At 23.6% G+C, this 12,561-nt stretch overlaps 1 protein-coding gene across 6 annotated transcripts in view; it reads left to right on the top strand.

Annotated features, from left to right (window-relative positions):
* LOC6045578 (liprin-beta-1) overlaps positions 1-12,561 on the top strand; it is a 95,546-nt gene that overhangs the window by 45,433 nt on the left and 37,552 nt on the right. The window lies entirely within an intron of this gene.

Here is a 12,561-nt window from a genome sequence, read left to right as displayed (position 1 = left end):
AATAGTCCTCAACAATACCTACAACTTTGCCCAAGACACCAAATTGATCAGAAAATTCACTCAAAAGTTACAGCTGTTTGAATATTTACATACCATTTTTGTATGGACAGCTGCCAAAATTGTATGGAGACTTGTATGGGTGAACCAATGACACAAAATAGCATATTTGGTCATAGGGAAGGCCCCCACAAAGTTTGAGTCAAATCAAAAAATTCAAAAAATAAAAATGGTCGAAATCGGCCGATTTCGTAGAGAGTTGCTCTTTTACATACTAGGTTTATTTTCGCTACCGAGTGAAGGTGATTTATATTTTATAGCAATAAATTTAAGAAATTATCGGAAAAAATCAAATTGTTTTAATGACAACAATAATTTTTTCGAAATTTATTGGCAATCTTTAACGGCAATGTTTTATTCAAATTGTGTAATTTTTTTGGAAATATTAATGAAAATATTTTTTTAGTTGATTTGGAATCAAAAAGGACTTTTTTGATCTTTTGAAATGCCCCGTTTTTGTGTCTTTTTTGACAAGTTGGATTCAACCTTTGGTAGCTGGGTATGCTGCCCTTGTTCGCAAAAATGTCCCATATGCAATTTCATCACTTTTGAGTTAGTTTGGTGCAGTTTGCAGTTTGGTTCAAAAAACTTTACTTGCGTTTTTCTCAGCTTGTTGTTTTTGCATATGGGACATTTATGTGAACATTGGGCATTATAGCTACGAATAATTTGGCCCTCAAATTTAAATCGTCGATATTTTGAAAACTATTAATCCAATTTTTAACGAGGCACATCAGCCGGAAACCCGTCCTCGAAATTTTTTTTTTCTAAAACTGGTATATCTCGAAAACTATAAAACATATCGATATGATTTTTGATTTAGCCCCTAGAGTTTTAATTTCTGAACAATTTGCAACTAAGCAAAACTATTTTTACAATACCATTGTTTCAATGTTGGGTCCGAGAGTTCAATGTTGCATGCTGTTTTTGCACTCTACATATTGTTTTTTGATCGTGTAACCCCAACAGGGCAAAAACCACATTGTCAGTCCAAAAAAGGAAGTTGGTACGCGCTTCTCAAGACAATTATCTATTCATTGAATATAAATTTGTTTTGATATACGTTTTCGTTATTTTATAGTAAATATTCTACAAAAAAATATTTTTATCCAGCCCAAATCATGCAACAGGCACGCGACAGGCAATTTTGTTGCATACAACAGAAGTGGCAACAGCGCGCCATGCTAGCCTGCTGCTCAGCACTCGGCCAGCACGCGGCACACAGCGAGAACAAAGGAGCCAAATAGGGCCGACTTCATATTTTTGTACGCTTTTAGGAAAATAAATATTGACGACAAATATATTCAACATATTTTTCACTGAAATAATGCCAACAGTAAATTATGTAATAATATTTTACACTCTAATAAAATTTATTGATGTTCCACAGCGAGATGGGAGCGTACAATTCGTACTTGGCTAAGCATTTTCATTATGCAACCTGAAGATAAAAAGTGAATGAAATTTTATGTAATAATAATGTAATTTGAAACTTCAAATAACACTGGTGATTTCAAAAATGAACAGTGTTTATACTATTAAAAATTTTGATAATTTTGGTGGGCTATTGACCCTATTTCTTCTCTGCTAACTTGCCGGCCCGACTGGCCTCGGTGTGTGATTGTGTGTGCGTGTGTGTAGGCTTTGTTTTGTTGCAATCATTGCAATCAAAGGCATGGTTTTGGATTTATTTTGGCATTCACGTCGCTATCGACTGGTAAAGAGAATGATCATATTAGATATCTTTTACAAAATTACAAAACTACAACACAACAAAATTACAAAATTACAAAATTACAAAATTACAAAATTACAAAATTACAAAATTACAAAATTACAAAATTACAAAATTACAAAATTACAAAATTACAAAATTACAAAATTACAAAATTACAAAATTACAAAATTACAAAATTACAAAATTACAAAATTACAAAATTACAAAATTACAAAATTACAAAATTACAAAATTACAAAATTACAAAATTACAAAATTACAAAATTACAAAATTACAAAATTACAAAATTACAAAATTACAAAATTACAAAATTACAAAATTACAAAATTACAAAATTACAAAATTACAAAATTACAAAATTACAAAATTACAAAATTACAAAATTACAAAATTACAAAATTACAAAATTACAAAATTACAAAATTACAAAATTACAAAATTACAAAATTACAAAATTACAAAATTACAAAATTACAAAATTACAAAATTACAAAATTACAAAATTACAAAATTACAAAATTACAAAATTACAAAATTACAAAATTACAAAATTACAAAATTACAAAATAACAAAATTACAAAATTACAAAATTACAAAATTACAAAATTACAAAATTACAAAATTACGAAATTACAAAATTACAAAATTACAAAATTACAAAATTACAAAATTACAAAATTACAAAATTACAAAATTACAAAATTACAAAATTACAAAATTACAAAATTACAAAATTACAAAATTACAAAATTACAAAATTACAAAATTACAAAATTACAAAATTACAAAATTACAAAATTACAAAATTACAAAATTACAAAATTACAAAATTACAAAATTACAAAATTACAAAATTACAAAATTACAAAATTACAAAATTACAAAATTACAAAATTACAAAATTACAAAATTACAAAATTACAAAATTACAAAATTACAAAATTACAAAATTACAAAATTACAAAATTACAAAATTACAAAATTACAAAATTACAAAATTACAAAATTACAAAATTACAAAATTACAAAATTACAAAATTACAAAATTACAAAATTACAAAATTACAAAATTACAAAATTACAAAATTACAAAATTACAAAATTACAAAATTACAAAATTACAAAATTACAAAATTACAAAATTACAAAATTACAAAATACAAAATTACAAAATTACAAAATTACAAAATTACAAAATTACAAAATTACAAAATTACAAATTACAAAATTACAAAATTACAAAATTACAAAATTACAAAATTACAAAATTACAAAATTACAAAATTACAAAATTACAAAATTACAAAATTACAAAATTACAAAATTACAAAATTACAAAATTACAAAATTACAAAATTACAAAATTACAAAATTACAAAATTACAAAATTACAAAATTACAAAATTACAAAATTACAAAATTACAAAATTACAAAATTACAGAATTACAAAATTACAAAATTACAAAATTACAAAATTACAAAATTACAAAATTACAAAATTACAAAATTACAAAATTACAAAATTACAAAATTACAAAATTACAAAATTACAAAATTACAAAATTACAAAATTACGTAATTACAAAATTACAAAATTACAAAATTACAAAATTACAAAATTACAAAATTACAAAATTACAAAATTACAAAATTACAAAATTACAAAATTACAAAATTACAAAATTACAAAATTACAAAATTACAAAATTACAAAATTACAAAATTACAAAATTACAAAATTACAAAATTACAAAATTACAAAATTACAAAATTACAAAATTACAAAATTACAAAATTACAAAATTACAAAATTACAAAATTACAAAATTACAAAATTACAAAATTACAAAATTACAAAATTACAAAATTACAAAATTACAAAATTACAAAATTACAAAATTACAAAATTACAAAATTACAAAAATACAAAATTACAAAATTACAAAATTACAAAATTACAAAATTACAAAATTACAAAATTACAAAATTACAAAATTACAAAATTACAAAATTACAAAATTACAAAATTACAAAATTACAAAATTACAAAATTACAAAATTACAAAATTACAAAATTACAAAATTACAAAATTACAAAATTACAAAATTACAAAATTACAAAATTACAAAATTACAAAATTACAAAATTACAAAATTACAAAATTACAAAATTACAAAATTACAAAATTACAAAATTACAAAATTACAAAATTGCAAAATTACAAAATTACAAAATTACAAAATTACAAAATTACAAAATTACAAAATTACAAAATTACAAAATTACAAGCTTACAAAATTACAAAATTAGAAAATTACAAAATTACAAAATTACAAAATTTACATTATACAAATTATACAAATGAAACAAATAATACAAATCATACAAATAATACAAATAATACAAATAATACTAATAATACAAATAATACTAATAATACAAATAATACAAATAATACAAATAATACAAATAATACAAATAATACAAATAATACAAATAATACAAACAATACAAATAATACAAATAATACAAATAATACAAATAATACAAATAATACAAAAAATACAAATAAAACAAATAATACAAATAGTACAAATAATACAAATAATACAAATAATACAAATAATACAAATAATACAAATAATACAAATAATACAAATAATACAAATAATACAAGAAATAATGCCCTGATATACAGTGTTAACTAACAGGATATAGTTTCAATAAAATTACAATTACAATAAAAACAATACAAATAATACAAATAATACAAATAATGCAAATAATACAAATAATCCAAATAATACAAATAAAAAAAATAATACAAATGAAACAAATAATACACAAAAAACAAATAATAAAAATAATACAAATAATACAAATAATACAAATAATACAAAAAATACAAAGAATACAAAGAATACAAATAATACAAATAATTCAAATAATACACATAAAACAAATAATACAAATAATACAAATAATACAAATAATACAAATAATACAAATAATACAAATAATACAAATAATACAAATAATACAAATAATACAAATAATACAAATACAAATAATACAAATAATACAAATAATACAAATAATACAAATAATACAAATAATACAAATAATACAAATAATACAAATAATACAAATAATACAAATAATACAAATATATAGGGTAATCTCTACCAACTCACACGAAATCGGGAAAGTTGCCTGATCTTCTTCGATTTGCGTGAAACTTTGTCCTAAGGGTATATTTTGTCCCTGATCATCCGAATATCTGTGACGGATCTTCCATTTTGAACATGCGAAAAGAGTTTTTCAGCCTGAAACGATGATGAAATTTGGTGTCAAAGGGATTTTTATGTATTAGACGCCCGATTTGATGGCGTACTCAGAATTCGTTTTTCATCGAAAAACACTAAAGTTTTAAAATTCTCCCATTTTCCGTTACTCGACTGTAATTTTGAACATGTCATTTTATGGGAAATTTAATGTACTTTCGAATCTACATTGTCCCAGAAGGTCATTTTCATTTAGAACAAAATTTTCATTTTAAATTCGTGTTTTTCTAACTTTGCAGGGTTATTTTTTAGAGTGTAACAATGTTCTACAAAGTTGTAGAGCAGACAATTACAAAAAATTTGATATATAGACATAAGGGGTTTGCTTATAAACATCACAAGTTATCGCGATTTTACGAAAAAAAGTTTTGAAAAAGTTACTTTTAGCGTTTCTCTTTGTTTCGTCGTCCGTGTCTGTCGCGGGTGACCATGAACGGCCATGATCGATGACGACCAACTTTTTTAAAACTTTTTTTCTTAAAATCGTGATAATTTGTGATGTTTATAAGCAAACCCCTTATGTATGTATATCAAAATTTTTGTAATTGTCTGCTCTACAACTTTGTAGAACATTGTTACACTCTAAAAATAACCCTGCAAAGTTAGAAAAACACGAAATTTTAAAATGAAAAATTTTGTTCTAAATGAAAAATGACCCTTCTGGGACAATGTAGATTCGAAAAGTACATTAAATTTCCCATAAAATGACATGTTCCAAAATTTTTACAGTCGAGTAACGGAAAATGGGAGAATTTTTAAAACTTTTTAGTGTTTTTTCGATGAAAATACGTTTTTTCGGAATTTGAGTACGCCATCAAATCGGGCGTCTAATTTTACATAAAAGTCCCTTTGACACCAAATTTCTATCTCATCACCGTTTCAGGCTGCAAATTATTGAAAAACACCTCTTTTTTCGCATGTGCAAAAATGGAAGGGTCGTACCGCCCCTCCGTCACGAGATATCAAAAAACGGACCTCGGATTCGTGATCAGGGACAAAAGTTACCCCTTAGGACAAAGTTTCACGCAAATCGAAGAGGGGTCGGGGCAACTGCTGTGTGAGTTGGCAGAGAATTACCCACAAATAATACAAATAATACAAATAATACAAATAATACAAATAAAACAAATAATACAAATAATACAAATAATACAAATAATACAAATAATACAAATAAACAAATCATACAAATAATACAAATAATACAAATAATACAAATAAAACAAATAAAACAAATAATACAAATAATTCAAATAATAATAATACAACTAATAAAAATAATAAAAAAATACAAATAATACAAAAAATACAAATAATACAAAAAATACAAAGAATACAAAGAATACAAATACTACAAATAATACAAATAATTCATATAATACACATAAAACAAATAATACAAATAATACAAATAATACAAATAATACAAATAATACAAAAAATACAAATGATACAAATAATACAAATAGTACAAATAATACAAATAATACAAATAATACAAATAATACAAATAATACAAATAATACAAATAATACAAATAATACAAATAATACAAATAATACAAATAATATAAATAATACAAATAATACAAGAAATAATGCCCTGATATACAGTGTTAACTAACAGGATATAGTTTCAAAAAAATTACAATTACAATAAAAATAATACAAATAATACAAATAATACAAATAATGCAAATAATACAAATAATCCAAATAATACAAATAAAAAAAATAATACAAATGAAACAAATAATACACAAAAAACAAATAATAAAAGTAATACAAATAATACAAATAATACAAATAATACAAATAATACAAAAAATACAAAGAATACAAAGAATACAAATAATACAAATAATTCAAATAATACACATAAAACAAATAATACAAATAATACAAATAATACAAATAGTACAAATAATACAAATAATACAAATAATACAAATAATACAAATAGTACAAATAATACAAATAATACAAATAATACAAATAATACAAATAATACAAATAATACAAATAATACAAATAATACAAATAATACAAATAATACAAATAATACAAATAATACAAATAATACAAATAATACAAATAATACAAATCATACAAATAATACAAATAATACAAATAAAACAAATAATACAAATAATTCAAATAATACAAATAATATAAATAATACAACAAAAACAAATAATAAAAAAATACAAATAATACAAATAATACAAATAATACATATAATACAAAAAATACAAAAAAATACAAAAAATACAAATAATACAAATAATTCAAATAATACAAATTATACAAATAATACAAATAATACAATAATTAAAAATAATAAAAATAATACAATTAATACAAAAAATACAAATAATAAAATAATACAAATAATACAAATAATACAATTATTAAAAATAATAATAAAATAATACAAATAATACAAATAATACAAATAATACAAATAATACAAATAATACAAAGAATACAAAGAATACAAATAATACAAATAATTCAAATAATACACATAAAATATGTATTATTTGTATTATTTTTATTATTTGTATTATTTGTATTATTTGTATTATTTGTATTATTTGTATTATTTGTATTATTTGTATTATTTGTATTATTTGTATTATTTGTATTATTTGTATTATTTGTATTATTTGTATTATTTGTATTATTTGTATTATTTGTATTATTTGTATTATTTGTATTATTTGTATTATTTGTATTATTTGTATTATTTGTATTATTTGTATTATTTGTATTATTTGTATTATTTGTATTATTTGTATTATTTGTATTTTTGTATTTTTGTATTTTTGTATTTTTGTATTTTTGTATTTTTGTATTTTTGTATTTTTGTATTTTTGTATTTTTGTATTTTTGTATTTTTGTATTGTATTTTTGTATTTTTGTTTCAATAAAATTACAATTACAATAAAAATAATACAAATAATACTAATAATACAAATAATACAAATAATGCAAATAATACAAATAATCCAAATAATACAAATAAAAAAAATAATACAAATGAAACAAATAATACACAAAAAACAAATAATAAAAATAATACAAATAATACAAATAATACAAAAAATACAAAGAATACAAAGAATACAAAAAATACAAATAATTCAAATAATACACATAAAACAAATAATACAAATAATACAAATAATACAAATAATACAAATAATACAAATAATACAAATAATACAAATAATACAAATAATACAAATAATACAAATAATACAAATAATACAAATAATACAAATAATACAAATAATACAAATAATACAAATAATACAAATAATACAAATCATACAAATAATACAAATAATACAAATAAAACAAATAAAACAAATAATACAAATAATTCAAATAATACAAATAATAAAAATAATACAACAAATACAAATAATAAAAAAATACAAATAATACAAATAATACAAATAATACATATAATACAAAAAATACAAAAAATACAAAAAATACAAATAATACAAATAATTCAAATAATACAAATTATACAAATAATACAATAATTAAAAATAATAAAAATAATACAAATAATACAAAAAATACAAATAATAAAATAATACAAATAATACAAATAATACAATTATTAAAAATAATAAAAATAATACAAATAACACAAATAATACAAATAATACAAATCATACAAATGTTACAAATAATACAAATAAAACAAATAAAACAAATAATACAAATAATTCAAATAATACAAATAATAATAATAATACAACTAATAAAAATAATAAAAAAATACAAATAATACAAAAAAATACAAATAATACAAAAAATACAAATAATAAAAATAATACACATAAAACAAATAATTCAAATAATACAAATAATAAAAATAATACAACTTATACAATTAATAGTAGTTGTATTGTAATTGTAATTTTATTGAAACGATATCCTGTTAGTTTACACTATATATCAGGGCATTATTTCTTGTATTATTTGTATAATTTGTATTATTTGTATTATTTATATTATTTGTATTATTTGTATTATTTGTATTATTTGTATTATTTGTATTATTTGTATTATTTGTATTATTTGTATTATTTGTATTATTTGTATTATTTGTATTATTTGTATTATTTGTATTATTTGTATTATTTGTATTATTTGTATTTTAAGTATTATTTGTACTATTTGTATTATTTGTATTATTTGTATTATTTGTATTATTTGTATTATTTGTATTATTTGTATTATTTGTATTATTTGTATTTTGTATTATCTGTATTATCTGTATTATCTGTATTATCTTTTAATATCTTTATTATCTGTTCTATGTGTATTATCTGTTTTATCTGTATTATCTTGTATTATCTGTATTATCTGTATTTTTGTACTTTGCACTTTGTACTTTGCATTTTGCACTTGTATTTCTGCATTTTGTGTTTGTACTTTGCATTTTATTTTGTATTTGTATTTTGTATTTTTGTATTTTGTACTTTTGTATTTTGTATTTTTGCACTTTTGTATTTTTGCATTTTTGTATTTTGTATTTTTTTATTTTTGTATTTTTGTATTTTTGTATTTTTATTTTGTATTTTTGTATTTTTGTATTTTTGTATTTTTGTATTTTTGTATTTTTGTATTTTTGTATTTTTGTATTTTTGTATTTTTGTATTTTTGTATTTTTGTATTTTTGTATGGTAGATAATGTATGTTTATTTGGTATCGCTTCAAATTACTAAAATTTGTCTTATTTACGGTTGCAGAACTGAATATTAAAAATATCACTGAAACGTCATTTTTCATGATTCGATGGTTCGTAGAGCAATCTACTAACTTCCACGACACTTCATCTAACGTCCAAAGTCAGTCACGTGAGTAGCTAGAGACGTGGCTGAGTCGTCACGTGAGTAATCACATGAAAGACTCTTACGTAAACAACTCCGTTACCAGTCACGTGGACAGTCACGAAGCATGCCGAAAAACCTAAAAATCATGCATTCCATTGAAACAAAATTAGAAACAATTCAACCACTAAGACAGGATGCGTATAGAGATATCCATGCGCGAGAGTATGTAAGTTTGTTTACACACGAGAACCACGTGCTTGAAATTTCAGCCAATCACAATCGATCAAATTCTAAACAATACTCCTGGCGAGCCTCTGCTGCTGGAATAGGGTCAAGTACTCGATCGATCACAGACATAAAATAGTAAACTAGAATATATAATTTTTATTATATTGAAGTGTGCTCTAACAATTGTAAATATATTTAGCATTTTTTCTATTCATTTTTTTATCTTTAGTTTGAGAAGGAAAAATTGCTCAGCAAAAGGGATGATAATGGGCTTTGGTCTTTGTGAGACATCTCAAAATTTTTTTAGCAAACGATACATTATTGCGCATGTATTTTCAATATGTTAGTAAAAATGTTGATGAAAAATATCAACTTTCTAAAATGTATTTTCATAATAGAGAGCTAAAATGTGAAGTCTACCCTATAACGTTCCTTTGTCTTCGCTTTGTGCTGGCCGTGTGCAGCAGCAGCAGCCAAGAATGGTGCGCTGTTGCCATTTTTGCGCTGCGCAACTGAATTGCTTGTTGCACTTGTGTTGCATTTTTTCCGAATATTCAAAAAAATATTGTAAAATCACGAATTATTACAAAAAAGTGTACTAAACCAATAATGATTGAAAGGTATTTCAATCAACCATCTTCAAATCACTCTACAGAACAATCCAACCACCTCAAAACGTTGCACGACATTTCTTCGTGATGTTGCATGCAACATTTTTTGAAGAAGAAGAGAACAACTTCCCCGGCTGATGTGGGCCCTTAATGTCAAAAAGTAAAACTTATGTGAAATTGTATTATACTTAAAAAAAATATGTTCAGTTTTAAATGACAATTCACATTTTAACAGGACAAAACAATTTCGATTGGTGTTGTTCGTTGAAATTTGTGATAATTTCCATGAATCAATATTTAAAAAAAAATCATAATTTGTTGGAAAAACGTCCGTTTTACCCTGCCCTATACCCTTCAAAGTTGCCAAAATTGGTTTACTTAAACATTTAAAGAATTTATATAAATCACAGTGGTAAAGTTTGGCAAAATCAAATTTTGTTATAAAAAGTTAATTTCAAAAAATGGCTTATTTTTCCTTGGACCTTTTTTTCTGAACAGTCCTAATTTGTCCAAATCTTAACCAACAACTTTTCGCAAGACACCGAAACGGTTCAAAAAATCGCTTCTCGAGATACAGATTTTCGAATATTTTCAAATCACATTTCCATGGACAGCATTGAGGGAGAATGGTATGGAGAAACGAATGATAATAAATGGCTAATTTGGACTTAAGGAATCGAGGGACAAAGTTCCATCAAAATCATAAAATACAACGAAAATTCGATTCGAAAACATAAAAAATAGCCATTTTTCGTAAGTTTTTGTTAAAAAATCTACATCGTCAAATGGCACCGATTTGGACGTCCCACATCAAGGGTTCCACTCCGGCCGGCTTTTCGATGATTAACTTCCAATCGACAACCGCCGGTCGTCACGGCGCACAAAATGTCAATAAACACGGGTGTGTGTGTGTTTGTGTGCTCGAATTGATGTGTTCCCCCTCATGTCCGCTAATTAAATCTAATCGAAAAGCGCGCAAAAGGACACGTGTCTGCCCCGCTGCTGAATGTCGTCTGTCTGGAGATCTCGAGGCAACTGGCAACAAAACTAGAGCAGCGTTCAATTATATTATCGGGAGCCTATAATTGATTGTTGTTCTACGCGGCAGGAAATTCAATCAAGTGGCACTCGATCTCTGGGACTCCGTTTCTCGGTAGAGAAAAATTCACACTTGAGGGCACTTATTACAGCATTAGTCGAGCGTTCGCAACAGGTGATTCTTGATGGACACACAGTCACGTGGGAGGACCTACCTGGGTGGAGCAGAAAACTACCATAAAGCAAGGATTGCGGTAATTAGCTCTCGTAATACGGGGAATAGAAATATCGGAAAGGAGAAAATACTATTTTTAGGAGGAAAACCAAAATTACGTGAACAACTGCCAAGAAAAACTAACCAAACTAGTTATGCTCTCCGATGAAAGTGTCTAATTCTGCCACAATGCTCATTTTTCAATTTGAGATAAAATCAGGAAAGGCTTCCACCGCCAACATACCGTGATTGGAATTTATGCTCTAATTAGCAGTAAATTCCGACGATTTAGCACCATTTGCCAAATATTTCACCTCACGAGTGTGTGTTGTGTGGGCAGGTATGTCGGCATGCCTGAAACCACCATTCGACCAAAATCCCGATGCAAATATATACTAGGCGCACAAAAATTTTGCGTTCTTCTAATTTGGAAACCACAACCTCTGGCAGGTCGCGAACATCGAAAACG

Source organism: Culex quinquefasciatus, chromosome 2 (assembly GCF_015732765.1).
Source record: "Culex quinquefasciatus strain JHB chromosome 2, VPISU_Cqui_1.0_pri_paternal, whole genome shotgun sequence".
Classification (NCBI taxonomy): Eukaryota; Metazoa; Arthropoda; class Insecta; order Diptera; family Culicidae; genus Culex; species Culex quinquefasciatus.
This window is presented reverse-complemented; position numbering and strand designations above follow the sequence as displayed.